The 13,742-nt window shown below is 37.0% G+C and overlaps 1 protein-coding gene across 3 annotated transcripts in view; it reads left to right on the plus strand.

Moving 5' to 3' along the window:
* Positions 1-2,441: 2,441 nt before the first annotated feature.
* The window catches only part of ZNF644 (zinc finger protein 644), a 101,669-nt gene continuing 90,368 nt past the window's right edge, over positions 2,442-13,742 (plus strand). The window contains exon 1 of one of the 3 annotated variants that reach the window (XM_035018064.1): positions 2,442-2,718. The gene's annotated coding sequence lies outside the window, so the exon portion shown is untranslated. Of the gene's footprint in view, positions 2,719-3,137; positions 3,444-13,742 lie in introns of those variants that run through there. The other 2 variants (XM_035018067.1, XM_035018065.1) reach the window with 2 other exon arrangements.

Here is a 13,742-nt window from a genome sequence, read left to right on the forward strand (position 1 = left end):
ACTACGATTTATTAAATAGGTACAACAAACTGTCTTATTCTTCTTTTTGTTCCAATCCTAGTACAGCACTTTCCATAGAGTAAGTAATCAGTGAATATTGGTTGAATTGAACAAAATTGTTTATTGCATACCTGCTATGCATAAGGCTCTGTGCTGGAGTAAATGTGAGACAAAAATAAATATAAGACTTGATTTCTATTTACTTCATTTTTCTCCATGCCAAACATCCTCCTACCCCCACCCCAATTGACAAACATTATAATATTTGCAGTTCCACAAATGAGACTGCCTTACAGTCTTCATACTCAGAGGTGGGTCTAGAACTAGTGAGGATGTAAGATAAATCCAAAACTTGACTTTATTACTAAGATAGTAGATTAATGAGGTTTCATTTTTTCTCTTTGCTTGGAATTCAGAAGTATTAGAATGTGGAGAATCACCTGCTTTATCCAACATCAAACTGCGTTTTCTTTTTGATTAGGTCATTTGAGACCACAGTTTACTTTGAATCTTTTATTGGGTAATTCCATTCACTGGAATAACTTTCTTCTCTCTCTCTTTCTTTTAAAAGATTCTTACTCAGGTGCATTTATCAGAGCATTATCTTATTACGGTGAGTAAATGTGCTTTGTGAATTTTCTCCCAGGGTCAAACTGTTTTCTACATCTTGATATTTATTCTCAACTGCCATTTCCTCTTAATGTCTTTAAATATTTTGGCATTGTATCACATAACTGGTCCTCGGATTTTTCTAGTTGCCTACATTTTTTTTTTCTTTTTGTATTACCCTTTTCAAGCTTTCTACCCTTACCAAGTTTTTTGACATCTATTTTGTTTATAGTTTCATCAACTATTTCTACTTTTACTATATAATTACTACTATTACTTGTACTCCTATATGTATAGTACCACATTTTAGTTGCTGGATTCTAGTATAAACAAACAGCTTCATTAGTAAGACAAGTTCCGGATCATGGTCGAGTTCTAAGTGGTTCTATTTGCTTATAGTAGGATCTGTCTGCACATCAGCCAGTCAGTAGTGTACACTCACAACAGAGGTTGGGTTTTTTTTGTTTATTTTTTGTTGTTTTGGTAACTGCTTTTGTAGTGATCCAATGTTGGGAGAATTTTCATAGTACAAAGTATTTTTATTAATTGTAAGTCCAGTAGTAAATGGAGATGGTCCAATTTTAATGATTCTGCAGATGAGATGACCCAAAGGGATCCCCCTCAATTGGCTGAAAAAATATACACGTTTATATTTTATTACTTACCCATTTGTGTAAATAAGGAAGGAAAATTCACATTTTAAAGAGTCTAAAGAGCTGTGTGACTTTGAGAAAATTACCTAACCTCCCTTTGCCTTATTAGGTTGTAATGAAATTCATTGAGTTAGAACAATATTTGGTACCTAGTAAGCGCTCAAAAGTGTTAGCTATTTTTTAAAAAAAGTGTTAGCTATTATTATCAACTAATGCAGCAAGTGTAAATATCTGTTTTGGGGGATCTATTTGTGCTGCTGTTGATAGTCACTATAGTACAGGAAAGAGAATGTTCCTCATTCTTGTCAGGTAAGTGCAATTATACTGTATTTCTCTGAATATCAATAACATCTTGAGGGTTTGGAGGAGCACAGTTTATGATAGTTGCTAAAATAATGAAACTTTTTTTTTTCCTTTTAAATTGAAAACAGAGATTCAGAAAAGCTGAAGAGTTTATTAAGACAGGACTTGCAGATTCCTTGGGAACTTTTGGTTGTCAGACATTAGCAACTTCTCGTTTGCTCAGTTCAAAAGCAAAGAGAACAGCTCCAAGTCAGTGTTTCTCAAAGTGTAGTGTGTGAAACTCTGCCCTCAGAATCTTGGGGTGGATGCTTGTTAAAAAGGAAGCTTTCCAGAACTCTCTTGGGACCTACCGATTCCTTGAAGTGTTAACCGGTATCTCAAGTGCTTCTTATACAACCTTAATTTGGAGACTCCTGGCATATTGAGTAACGCAGGGAGAAAATATCCTCCCTGCACTTGAAATTTGAAAGAATCAAATTGGGCCAAACCCTGGGCACCTTTTAGGGTAGGCTGGTCTGCTAATCAAGTTGCCACATTTGATGCTTTGCCTGGCCATCAAGCATCTCCCAACAGTTGGTTCCCTTAAGATCCAAACCCTCCTCTGCCATTGCAGTTGTGACTGGCAATCTTGAGTTCCTTAGCTGTTTTCATCAACAGTAGGAAAAGAAAAGGAATTCTGGCACGCTAGTGGTTATGGAAATCAAATATGGGCCTGTTCCACCTTAAAGGGCCTAGGCTTGCCTAAGTGCTTGGGTCTTGCAGAGTTTGGGCACCACCATATTTGGAGCGTGCCTACTTTGGGGCGGGAACCTCCTTGAGAGTGATTAGGTCAGCGCTGGGGGAGGTGACCTTGTTTGGTTTCTGGCACCCGAGAACAGTGGTGCACTGTTTCTGCTGCCCCCGTTTGCCTAATTGGCCCAGGCGCTCCATCAGAGCAAAGCCGCCCAAGAGCTCCTCGCTGGCCGCCCCCGCGGCCCGCAGCTCGGTAGAGGCGGGAAAGCAGCGCGCCTGCGCCGTGGGAACCGGGGCCGGAGGCGAAAAGCGGGGAGCGGAGGGGGGCCGTTGGAGCCGAGTAGCGTACAGAGCGGCGTGTGACGCGGGGACGCCGCGCGCTCCCAACGTCGCCCCGGTTTGACGCACACGGCACCAAACTGTGAGTTTCAGGGGTTATTTGGTCGGATTCTCCGGGACTCGAGTGGGTTTCGGACCTCTGGGCTGTGGCGGCGGCGGGACTGAGGGTGGCGGAAGAACTTGGGGGACCCGACCGTCGGCGCTCGGGCCCGGGGAGCTACGCCCTAGGCTGGGTCCCAACCATCCAAAAGGACGCGTTTTGCCGCACAGGCTAAGATGGCGGCGGCGGCCGAGGAGGCGGAGTTGGTGCTACACAAGGAGCCCGGGTCCCGGGTTCGGGGAGGCGGCGGCCGCAGCGGCCGCGGGGGGCGGCGGAGCCTGAGGTGAGCGGCGGCCGCCGCCGCGGGGCGGGACTCGGCGGAGAATGGGGGGGGGGGGGGGGGAACCTTTCCACGGCGGCGTCGGAGGATCCGGTAGCGGACACAAAGGGGCTGAGCTGGGCACTAGACTTGGGGGTTTTGTTTAGTCACATGCAGCCGAGCAGCCAGTGAGCAGTAGGGGGAAGGGGCCGAGATCAGGCGGCTTGGGGAGCCTGGCGGTCGCCATTGCAACGCACTGAGTAACGGGGCGGTCCGAGAGCAGTCACCAGCCCCTCTCCGGAGCTGCTCGGTTTTGGCCAGAAGCGCCAGCTCTGGCATTAACTGTACACACCCCTCCCCTAACGGGGGACCAGGACCGCAGAGCCGTCCCCTCCCCCTGTTCTGCAAGATCTTATGCCGCTAGGTGCCTGGGAAGTAACGGCAAGAGGTAAATGGCCCAAAGTGTTTGGGTTGCCAGGGGCTTGGTGGGTGTTCAGCTAAAGCTTTTTGCTTCTCCAGGTCTGATTCCCTGGCCTTTGTGTCCCTGGGAGCTTAATCTCTGCCAGAGGAAAGCAGGTGTGCTCCACTTCTCCCGTGAACCTGAAGATGAGTTGTCCCAGACCCTTCTCAGTGATTGGAAACTTAGGTGGTGGAGCTAAAGGTTTCTTGTTACGAGACTTCCACAGACGACTCTCGTGTTGGGATCCATCCATGGTTTAGCAACATTAGTGGAAAACTTTTCTTGAACTGTCTGAGTAATACTGACATAAATTTAGTTGTTATAAAACTTTTATGTTTAGACTTCAGATTTTGTGTGGTCATTAAGAAGTACTCAACAAGGGGGTAAACACAATGAGGGCCTAAATGATGATCCTGTTTTGTATACAAGTCAATAATTACAACAGAAATACCAAAACACCATCATCTCTTCTGGCCAGTTCCGACTAATGCCAGTCTTGTTGCATCTGGATGATAGATTAGGTTTGCCTTAATAGTATATTGCTTCTCTGCAGTAGTTTAGTTACATTTCTTTGGTCCAAGAAGGAAAGCATGTCAAAAAATAGACAACTCAAGTTACTCAAAGGAAACCTGCTCTTTGCCTACAGTGTCGTGTGTAAGTATCCAGGGAACTTGATGGCAGTAATCCTGCCTTGGTAGCTTTGGTGAGAAAAAATTAGTTTTTATGAGGAAGTTAAAATTTAGACATTTTAATGGGTGAAACATGAAGGCTTGACCACTGTTGGTGCAGTGATAAGTATATTGCTGTTAAAATCATGGCAGTGTAAATTTTAGAACTCTAATATAACATTATACTGCACTTATGGCTACATCATAGTTTGTATACTGTATTAACATTTGAAGTACAGAACTTGGAAACAACTAATGTTTTGTTTTGGCCAGGTCATACTAACAGAGTAAATAATGTGATTGAAGGGATAAACACATTTAGATCGTTAACTTTAGATCTCTGTTCAAATTAAAATTTGAGTTTTTTAATGTAACTTAAAACTTTCATTTTCCTTGCTTCTTTCAGATATATATTTTCCCCCTTTTAGCTAAATTCTTCTAATAGAGAACAATCTTACTGTATTAATGAATGGAAGATACATTAACATTGGCAAAATGTATTACTGAGTCATGCAGTGGTAGAGTGGAAGGAATCTCAGGGAACAGCTAGTTATACCCACTGTTTTATGATATACTTAGGGCCAGATATGATTATGTTAGTGCATAATGGAAAATTGTCTTTTCCACTTCTACCCCATTGCTCTTTTCATTGGTCACATTGCTGGGATGAGAAGGTGACTCTCTGTAACTAATAATGGTTAAAAAATAAAACGAGAGTATGTTTGAAAGTATCTGTTAGATACTATTATTTTAATGAGAACTTCTGTGACAGTAAGTTAAAAACTGTTATTTAACATGATATGGCGATGTAGTTTTTAAAGTGACTTCCAGTGAAATAATTCCAGATACAAAATACAGACATTTCAAGTAATTTTGGAGCAATGTTTTTGAATTTGGAGTTTTTCAAAAAGCAGTCTTGACCCCCCAAAATTTAAAGAAACAAACAGCTCGATGAACTTCTTGGTAAGTTTGAAATAACTGTCATTACTACCAGTTATTACATAAGAAATGAGATGCCAAAAACAATGATACAGTGCCTTCATTTTGTAATAGTTTTTTTTTTTTTTTTTTTTTGGTAAATGGACATGCCACTTAGATTGGCCCTTTTAAAAACAACTTGTTAAGATTACTACGACCACTGAATAGTAGATCTGTAAGATCTGTTAGGAAATTCAGCAAGTAGCAAAATCATTTATGGTAGGACCCCACAGTTCTTTAACTTCTTTGGATATCAAATATAACAAAAACTTGTTAAATTGTATTGAGGTTTTAAAGCTTTTATGGGTCATTTAAAGTGCGTTTAAATTATTGAATTTTTAAGAAAGTTCATAAACTATTTCTTAATTTTCAACACTGTGCGAGTGGATTTACTTACATTTTAGTCTTATGATAATTAGGATTACTCTCAGATGATTTTTAATTACAAAGTGAGTCTGTTACCTGCAAACCTTAAACATTTTGCAGTTTTAATTTGTTATTCAAGTTGTAAGAGGGAGAGTTTTTGAAATGTGGTTGAGTTGAGACTATTGGGTAGCAGGAGGAGAAAAGAGAGTCAAGGACACTCACTAGAAGTGGTGGGGATACCTGCAGTTTAGAGAAATTGATAGAAAAGATAAGGTTTGTCGGAGATACACTGTTAAGAGTTAGGGTTACTTATTTCGATTCTTCTCAGGGTGTGATTCCAAAGGAAAAGAGTGGATCTTATTCTTGTAGGAATACTTTTCTCATGATTGCTTTTCAGACAGTCTTTTTTTTTTTTTAAAAAGTGCTTTTAACTTTTTAATTGATAGCCTTATACAATAAAACATGAGAATAAGGGATAGCTACTATGATATTTTGGATAGGTATTCAGATGAGCTAACTTTTTACATTTATTATCACTAATCCCTATACAGACTATTTTGTAGATGGAATTTGTAAATATTTACAAAGTTATGAGATGTAGCAATGACTAAAGCAGTTCTAGAAGTACTGTCTTTTAATTTGGGTTTATTAGAGGGAAATCGTTGCTTTTAATATTACAAACCATTTACATCTTTGAATTTTCAGAAAATCGACAATAATCAATCTGATTCTAGCACTAGCTCACCCTGCTGGTTGGATGAAGTATTTCTATTCTTCTCTTAAAAACAAATAAAAAGATCACTGGAGACCTAGAAGGTAGAACAGCAAATTCAATTCATAGTTTTTCTTTAGGAAGATGGGGGTCTCCATGAAAAAGGTATTTTCTCATCTCTAGGGTCTTAGTTGCTCTATTGTTAAATTTTTTCTAAGAGCTGCCAAATCTGAATTGTGGAGTTACTATTCTCTGAATATACTAGGAACTCTTACGTATTATGAGGAGTTACTATGTTTTTGTCCTTTTAAGTTCAAGGTAGGACATCCTTTGACAATTGAGAGATGTTAGCAAGGAAAACAAAAAGTCCTGTGGATGACTTTCCAGGAGGAGAAAAGCAGAGGATTTCAGGGGGAAGAAAAGAAGCATGCCAGGATAGAAGCAGCAGAGCACACTTCTCCCGAATGGAGGAAAGTGAGGCTGGATTAAGATGAGTGTTTCTAAGATATTTCCTTTATACTCTCCCTCTACTAATTTTTGCTTTACCCCTTCTGTTTGCAAACTATAGCCTTCCCATTTCTTTTGGGATTCTAGGAACTGTGATCTTGTAAGTAACTTTGTAAAAAGTATAGATGAGTAATTTGTTCCTTGCAATTTAATTCTGTTAGTCTAGATTGTGGTACAGTTGAAGTTGGTTAGAGTGATAAATACGATTTTTAGATATTAAGCCTTTTAGTATGTGTATCATTCACTGAAGTTGAATATATAGCTTTTAAAAGTTTTTAAAAGACTTTTTGTACGAAGTCCAGAAATTTAAATATTTGGAAGCCAAATGGATAATTTAAAATAAAATCCTAATAAAGTGTTAGGATTAAAGTACTTTACAGTTCACAAAGCATATATATCTATATTATATCAGTTATTTATCTAACTTTCATAAAAGATTAACATTTTTATGCTTTCTTCCATGGTGTTTATCCTTTTACTGGAAAGCTTAATGCAAATCTTTTTCATCAGTTTCTTGAGGAAGAAGTTAAATGTAACTGTTATTTTCAAAACACCATTTATTGGGGAGGGAGTGGTTGCCAACCGTTGAATGGTTTGTGAAGGTGGGTTAAACCTTGCCAAAGTGGGAATTAATTGCCTGCTGCTTACTGTTGATTTACTGAATAATACATACATACACACACACATAAATGTGTATACGTACACAAACACACACACACACACACACACAGGAAATCATAGTTGCATTTGCAATTATGAATAAAGAGGCAGGATGAGATAAGGTTTAAAAGTGTAAGCCTTGAAGTAAAACTGATGAGGTTAAAATCTAGCTGTGTGGGGGTGCCTGGCTGGCTCAGTCGGTGGAGCATGTGACTCTTGAGTCGGGGTTGTGAGTTCAGGCTCCACTCTTTACATTGGGCATAGAAAGTACTTAAAAAAAATCTAGCTGTGTGAGCCCTAAGCAAGAGGATTTAACAGTAATATCTTCATAGAAGCTTAAGATTTACATTGCACAATTCATGTAAAGTCCTTAGCTTTCTGGTACACAATGGGTACACAAATGTTATCTTTTATAATAATAGTTATTACTGTTACTATTGTTTAATATTTTTTTTTTATAGTAACTTGGAATTTTCACCTGCAAGTGATTTGGAATTGTATATTTTTGCTGTTGTTCCTTTTTTAGACCCATGTCTACAAAGGTAAGGTTGTTAGGAAGTCAGAGGCAGGCAACAAAGTTTGCCTTCTCCAGTTCTAGCAGCAAAAGCTATTAATCAGGTTCAGTATTTCAGGAACACATTCCCTTTTGTTACTGGTCAGCTGATGAATAAATGCACTTGGGAATGAGTACATTTTAGTGAAGTTATTTCCCAACCAGTGTGTTGGTTTATCTTTTTTAAAACATCCTGAATTTCTTTACTCTCCTTTAAATTTTTGACGATGAGGATGGTGGTCATTAGGAGAGAGAAGAGGGTGAGTGGCTGTGTATATTTGTACAGAATATACATATAAACCCCAGATAGGAGAGAAGAGTAGCTTCAGCAGCAGCTAGATTGAGGAGAGGCATGTTATTTTTTCACTGCTTAGTCTGAGTCAGGGGAATTTCCTCACACAGCATTTCCTTTTGCTGTTTTCCTCTCTATACTTTGTTTTGTATTTGTCTGTGCTGATATAGTCTTAAACTTACTTCTCTCTTTAAGTTTTCTTTTACCACCTACTTCTCCCACCACCAACACAAATTTTAAGCTTTTTAAAAAAAATTGTAAAAGGAAGCTAGTAAATAATTTTAAGTTCACGTGCAGAGGGGTGTGAGTATGAAAAATTAGAAGTTTCATATATGCTTAAAAATAGTTTCAGCAGTTTGGAAAATGAATGGGGGAAAAGTCACCCATAATCTTATCACCATTATGTAGTCATTAGTATTAAAGGAAAAGGATATGAGACTGACATTAATTAAATATCTACTGTGTATTCCTTATAATAATGCTTGATATATATATTCCCATTTTTTATGCAAGGAAACAAACTCAGACTCTGGTCACATAGATAGTAAATGGTATAGCAGCCAAGTTTGAACATAGGCATATCTTGATTCTATAGAAAAGTTCTTTCTATTCTGCCTTCCTCTCCTTTCTATCTATATTTTAACCTAATTATTACAATTTGTAAGTTTTATTTCCTACTTATAAAACAACATTATAAAAGCATTTTTCTCCTTACCCTTATTTCAGGCGGTGTCTTATTGCCCACATTGTTTATTCATACCACCATATAAAGGCTCTTTGTCTTGGCTACTAGATATTGGTACAGTGATATTGGTCAAAGTGGAAGCTGCCTTTTCCTTTACTGAGTGACCAAGAAGAAAAATAATGTAGGTTAATCAGAACTAATACTTTCTGGTATTAGAAAAGCTACAGGTTTAATAATACTATCTGATGAGACATTTAACTCAAAATTGGATATACATAAAATGTAGATGACATTTTCAATTTATAGCCATCAGAGAACAACTTTTTAAATAACTTTTTAAATATTTTTATACTTTGAAATGCCATAAGCTTCCTTGTTAGAAATATTTTTAAATGATATTAAAATTAAATAGGCACTTAATTCTCTTTAGTTATTATCTGTAATTCCTAATGTAATAATCACTATAAAAGGGAGAAAATAATTGAATTCTTACACTATCATTGGGTGGATGGCATGTATTAAAAAATAATTTGTGGGGCTTTTATAGATTGTATAGGGCAGCACTGCCCAATAGAAATACGTTGAGCCACAAATGTGATTTAAAATTTTCTATAGCTTTGTTAAAAAATAAAAAATAGGTAAAATTAATTTTATTAATGTGTTTATTTAATGCAATATATTCAAAACATTCTTTCAATATGTAAATACAATTGAGATATTTTACATTCTTTTTTTCCCCCCATGCCAAGTCTTCAAAATCAAAAGTGTGTGTTCCACACTTAAAGCACATCTCAGTTCAGATTAGCTAAACCTCAAGTACCTAGTAGTGACATGGCTTTCATATTGGACAGTGCAGCTATAGATAGTAAATTCTATACAAGTATGGAGAAAGGATAAAGTAGAAATTGAACTGAGCCTTAAAGAATAGCTAAGAAAAGAGTATGCTGGAGAACAAATCTGTAAAGTGATGGGAATTAAAATAGGAGATATAATTTGAAATCACATAATAGAGTGGCTTGAATCTAGGGAATTTGTTTTGTATGGGGGATGTGTATGTGAGAAATATATGTTAGAGGGTGCTTAATCCATGTCTTGTACATGAGCATTTGATAAATATTGAATTAATATTTAAGTGAATTAATATGAGGCAGAACAAGAAAAATGCCGGAAGAATACTAACAAAGCCTCATAGGTCTCCTTGTGCTTAGGGTATATTGGTGTTCTGTGATTAGCAATATGATGGAGATTAGTAATATGATGGAGAATGATCAAAACGGATGAGATTTGAGAAAAGGTTTTAGATTTGACCATTATTGGTAAGTTATTTTTAAATGGTTTATTTATTTTTATTTTTAAATTTTATTTATTTATCTTTATTTTTTTTTTTAAAGATTTTATTTATTTATTTGACAGAGAGAGAGAGAGATAGCGAAAGCAGGAACACAAGCAGGGGGAGTGGGAGAAGGAGAAGCAGGCTTCCCGCGGAGCAGGGAGCCGGATGCGGGGCTCGATCCCAGGACCCTGGGATCATGACCTGAGCCGAAGGCAGACGCTTAACGACAGAGCCATCCAGGTGCCCCTATTTATTTATCTTAATAGATCTTATTTATTTATTTATTTGACAGAGACACAGTCAGAGAGGGAACACAAGCAGGGGGAGTAGGAGAGGGAGAAGCAGGCTTCCCATGGAGCAGGGAGCCTGATGCAGGGCTCGATCCCAGGACCCTGGGATCATGACCTGAGCCGAAGGCAGATGCTTAACGACTGAGCCACCCAGGTGCTATTTTTAAAGATGTATTTAGTTATTTGAGAGAGAGCAGGAGGGGAGGAGCAGAGGGAGAGGTTGAGAATCTCAAGCAGACTCTGTGCTGAGTGTGGAGCCCAACATGGGGCTCAGTCTCACGACCACAAGATCATGATCTGGGCTGAAATCAAGAGTCAGATGCTTAACCAACTGAGCCACCCAGGCGCCCCTATATATTTTATTTAGATATAACTTACATACAGTGAAGTGCACAAATCTTATGAATACAGCTCAGTGAAATTTTACATATAGGTACACATAACTTCTACTCAGATCAAAATACAGAACACTGAGAAAGGTGCTTTGTGCCCCTTCCTATTAATTCCCCCTCCAGAAGTAACCACTATTTTGATCTCTATCACCATGAATAAGTTCGGCTTATTTTTGAACTTGTTTATGGCATATTTGTCCTCCTTTCCAAGGGTACTGAGAATTGATGGCTTGAATCTTTTTCTTTTCTATCCTTGTTTGGCATTAAGTGAATTTGGAGGTAATGAGATGGTAAGTAGTTGGTTCCATGGCTCTTCCTTTTTTTTTTCCCCCCAGTGTGGTTTATGCCAAAATCAGAGAGGTGTTTCTTAGTTTTCATTAATATTGACCCTTTAGAAGTTTTATAATGAGAAAATTTGTTTAGAATGCAGAGATTTGAATTGCTTCTAGAGATAACATAGTTATCTGGCTTGCTTTCATTACAGTATTTTCTAGGCATATAGCCAAGAGGTAGAGGAGGTCTTGGATTGCCTCCTTATATAGAGGCCTTTTGGAACCTCTTTAATAGTAGCTTCTAAGCATTATGTGAGTTAGCTTTCAAGCATCGCAGGTTACTTAATAAGGCGTTTGAGTATTTCTGATTGTGATTGTAGGGATAAGAATAAATTGGTATATTTCTGTTTACAGCTCAGTATCCATTCTCAACCTGAAAGATTTTGACATTTATGTGTAAAGAACTAAAATGTTACCTTAAGGACAGTTACACAAAAATTTGAATGGTTAAAATCCATGAGGTAGGTACACTTTACTAAATGAGAACTGAAATGGAGTTAGTGATCATGATTTTACTTCTAGCGCTTGAATCAATTTTATTTTTCAAATGGAATTAATGGTTACAACATCGTGTTTCATAAATACTGAGCAGCGGAAGCCCTGTTTACTAGTATAACAATTGGTGCTTTGGGAGAAGGATTTTTATTTCTGAAATATGTATTATAATAAAGTTGTAAAAAGTATATAACAATGAAAATATGTATCTTTACATTCTAGTATGCCTAGTTTTGAGGAATAGATATGTTTTATAAATTGTGCAGAAGTGGACATTTAGCTTAGATGGTTAAGCATCTGCCTTCCGCTCAGGTCATGATCCCAGGGTCCTGGGATCGAGTCCCGCATTGGGCTCCTTGCTCAGTGGGGAGCCTGCTTCTCTTTCTCTCTCTCTCTCTCTGGCAAATAAATAAAATCTTAAAAAAAAAAAAAAAAAAGAAAATACCTTTCTTGTTAACGTTGGATTATGAATACTTTTGAATTTATGAATGAAAATATTTAAAGTTTTGGTTTTTTAAAATGTATAATAACTTTGCTTAATACACTCTTCTCTAAGAATTTTAATAGTTGTCTTGAAGAAATAAAACCTCATCTATCAACTTACATAGGTTTTGTATTTGTGAAGTATAGAAGGCTAAAGCAAAATTGGTTAGATTAGACCTTGAAAACATACGGTTATTATCTACAAAATACTAATTTTATATAATACCTTTTGGGTAAGATTTAGAAAACCACAAACAAAACAGTTCAAATGTTACTAATGAACAGCCTTAAGAGCTGACTTCTCTGGGTAGAAAAAACACATTTAAGGGTATGTTCTATGTTTTTGTGTTGTTTTGACAAAAATGGCTATTATATTTGAATTTAGTTTTGGGAGATTGGATTTTTTTGTATGCAGAAAAACCTTATTGTATGGTTGTATTTTCTCCAACCTTTGCTTGTTTTCATTGGGTTAGTTATATAGAATTCATGTAGTATCTCACTGGGGGTAAGAATGCTGAAATAATAGAGCAAAGGATATGGTTCCTCCTCTAAAGAGCTCATGAGCTAAGACACAACTTGAGGAGTACTTAATAATGAAATATTTGAATTACTGAGTTGACACAAAATAAAATGAGTGGTATCCAGTAAGATTGGACTAATTAATTAAGCTTGGCAAAAATATTTTTATAATCTAGGTTTTGAAGAAGTATGAATAGATTAGTGGGGAGGGAAGGGAGTATCAACTAGGGAGAAAGGTATGTTAAAAAGCACAGAGATGGGAATTGTGGAATGCAAGCATTTTCCTTACTCAAAGTAGAATCTATTTTAAATGAATGTAATGAAAAATAAATTTGATAAGATTGTGGCCTGAGCTGGAGGAATCTAAAGAAATTTGGATTAGAAATTAGAAATAAGGGATTCAACTAAAGTCCACTGAACAGAAATAAATGAAGAAAAATAAAAAAGATTAGCAGCCACATATAACATGACTGAGAGAAAGATTGAAGTGAGGAAGTTAGAGGTTATTATCTTGGTGGGAGGGAGGGAGTAAGGATCGGTAGTTTTAAAATCAGGCAGGTGAAGTGTGTGGCTCCTGTTTGTCATGCAAAGTTAAAATTAGAATGGAACAGTCTTGTTATCTCTAGCTATTGAAAATAAATTTACTTGGACACACAATTTGCAAATAAGTTACTAACACTAATTGGGATACATCTGCTTTGCTCTATAAAAAACTGATGAGCTTTTAAGTTTGATTGGAAAACTAAGTAAAACTCAAGAAAGTTATGCTATAGTGGTATTTTCTGAAATGCTAGTACTTTGAACTAAAAAAAAATGCTTGAGATGAATAATAAGAAGAGCTTGTTTGTAATTGTAATGTTGTATTTTGAGTTATAATAGTACATTGTAGCCATGGTTTAAGAGACATTCTAATTGGTATAGGAGCTGGTGGGAAAACAGATAATAAAAATTAGTCTGGACTTTCAGTGTTTAAATTTGTTTTCAAATAAATGCTTATTTTAAAATTTAGGATAGTTGAGAAC

The sequence above is a fragment of the Mirounga leonina genome, unplaced genomic scaffold (assembly GCF_011800145.1).
Source record: "Mirounga leonina isolate KUSES-001 unplaced genomic scaffold, KU_Mleo_1.0 Mir_173, whole genome shotgun sequence".
Classification (NCBI taxonomy): Eukaryota; Metazoa; Chordata; class Mammalia; order Carnivora; family Phocidae; genus Mirounga; species Mirounga leonina.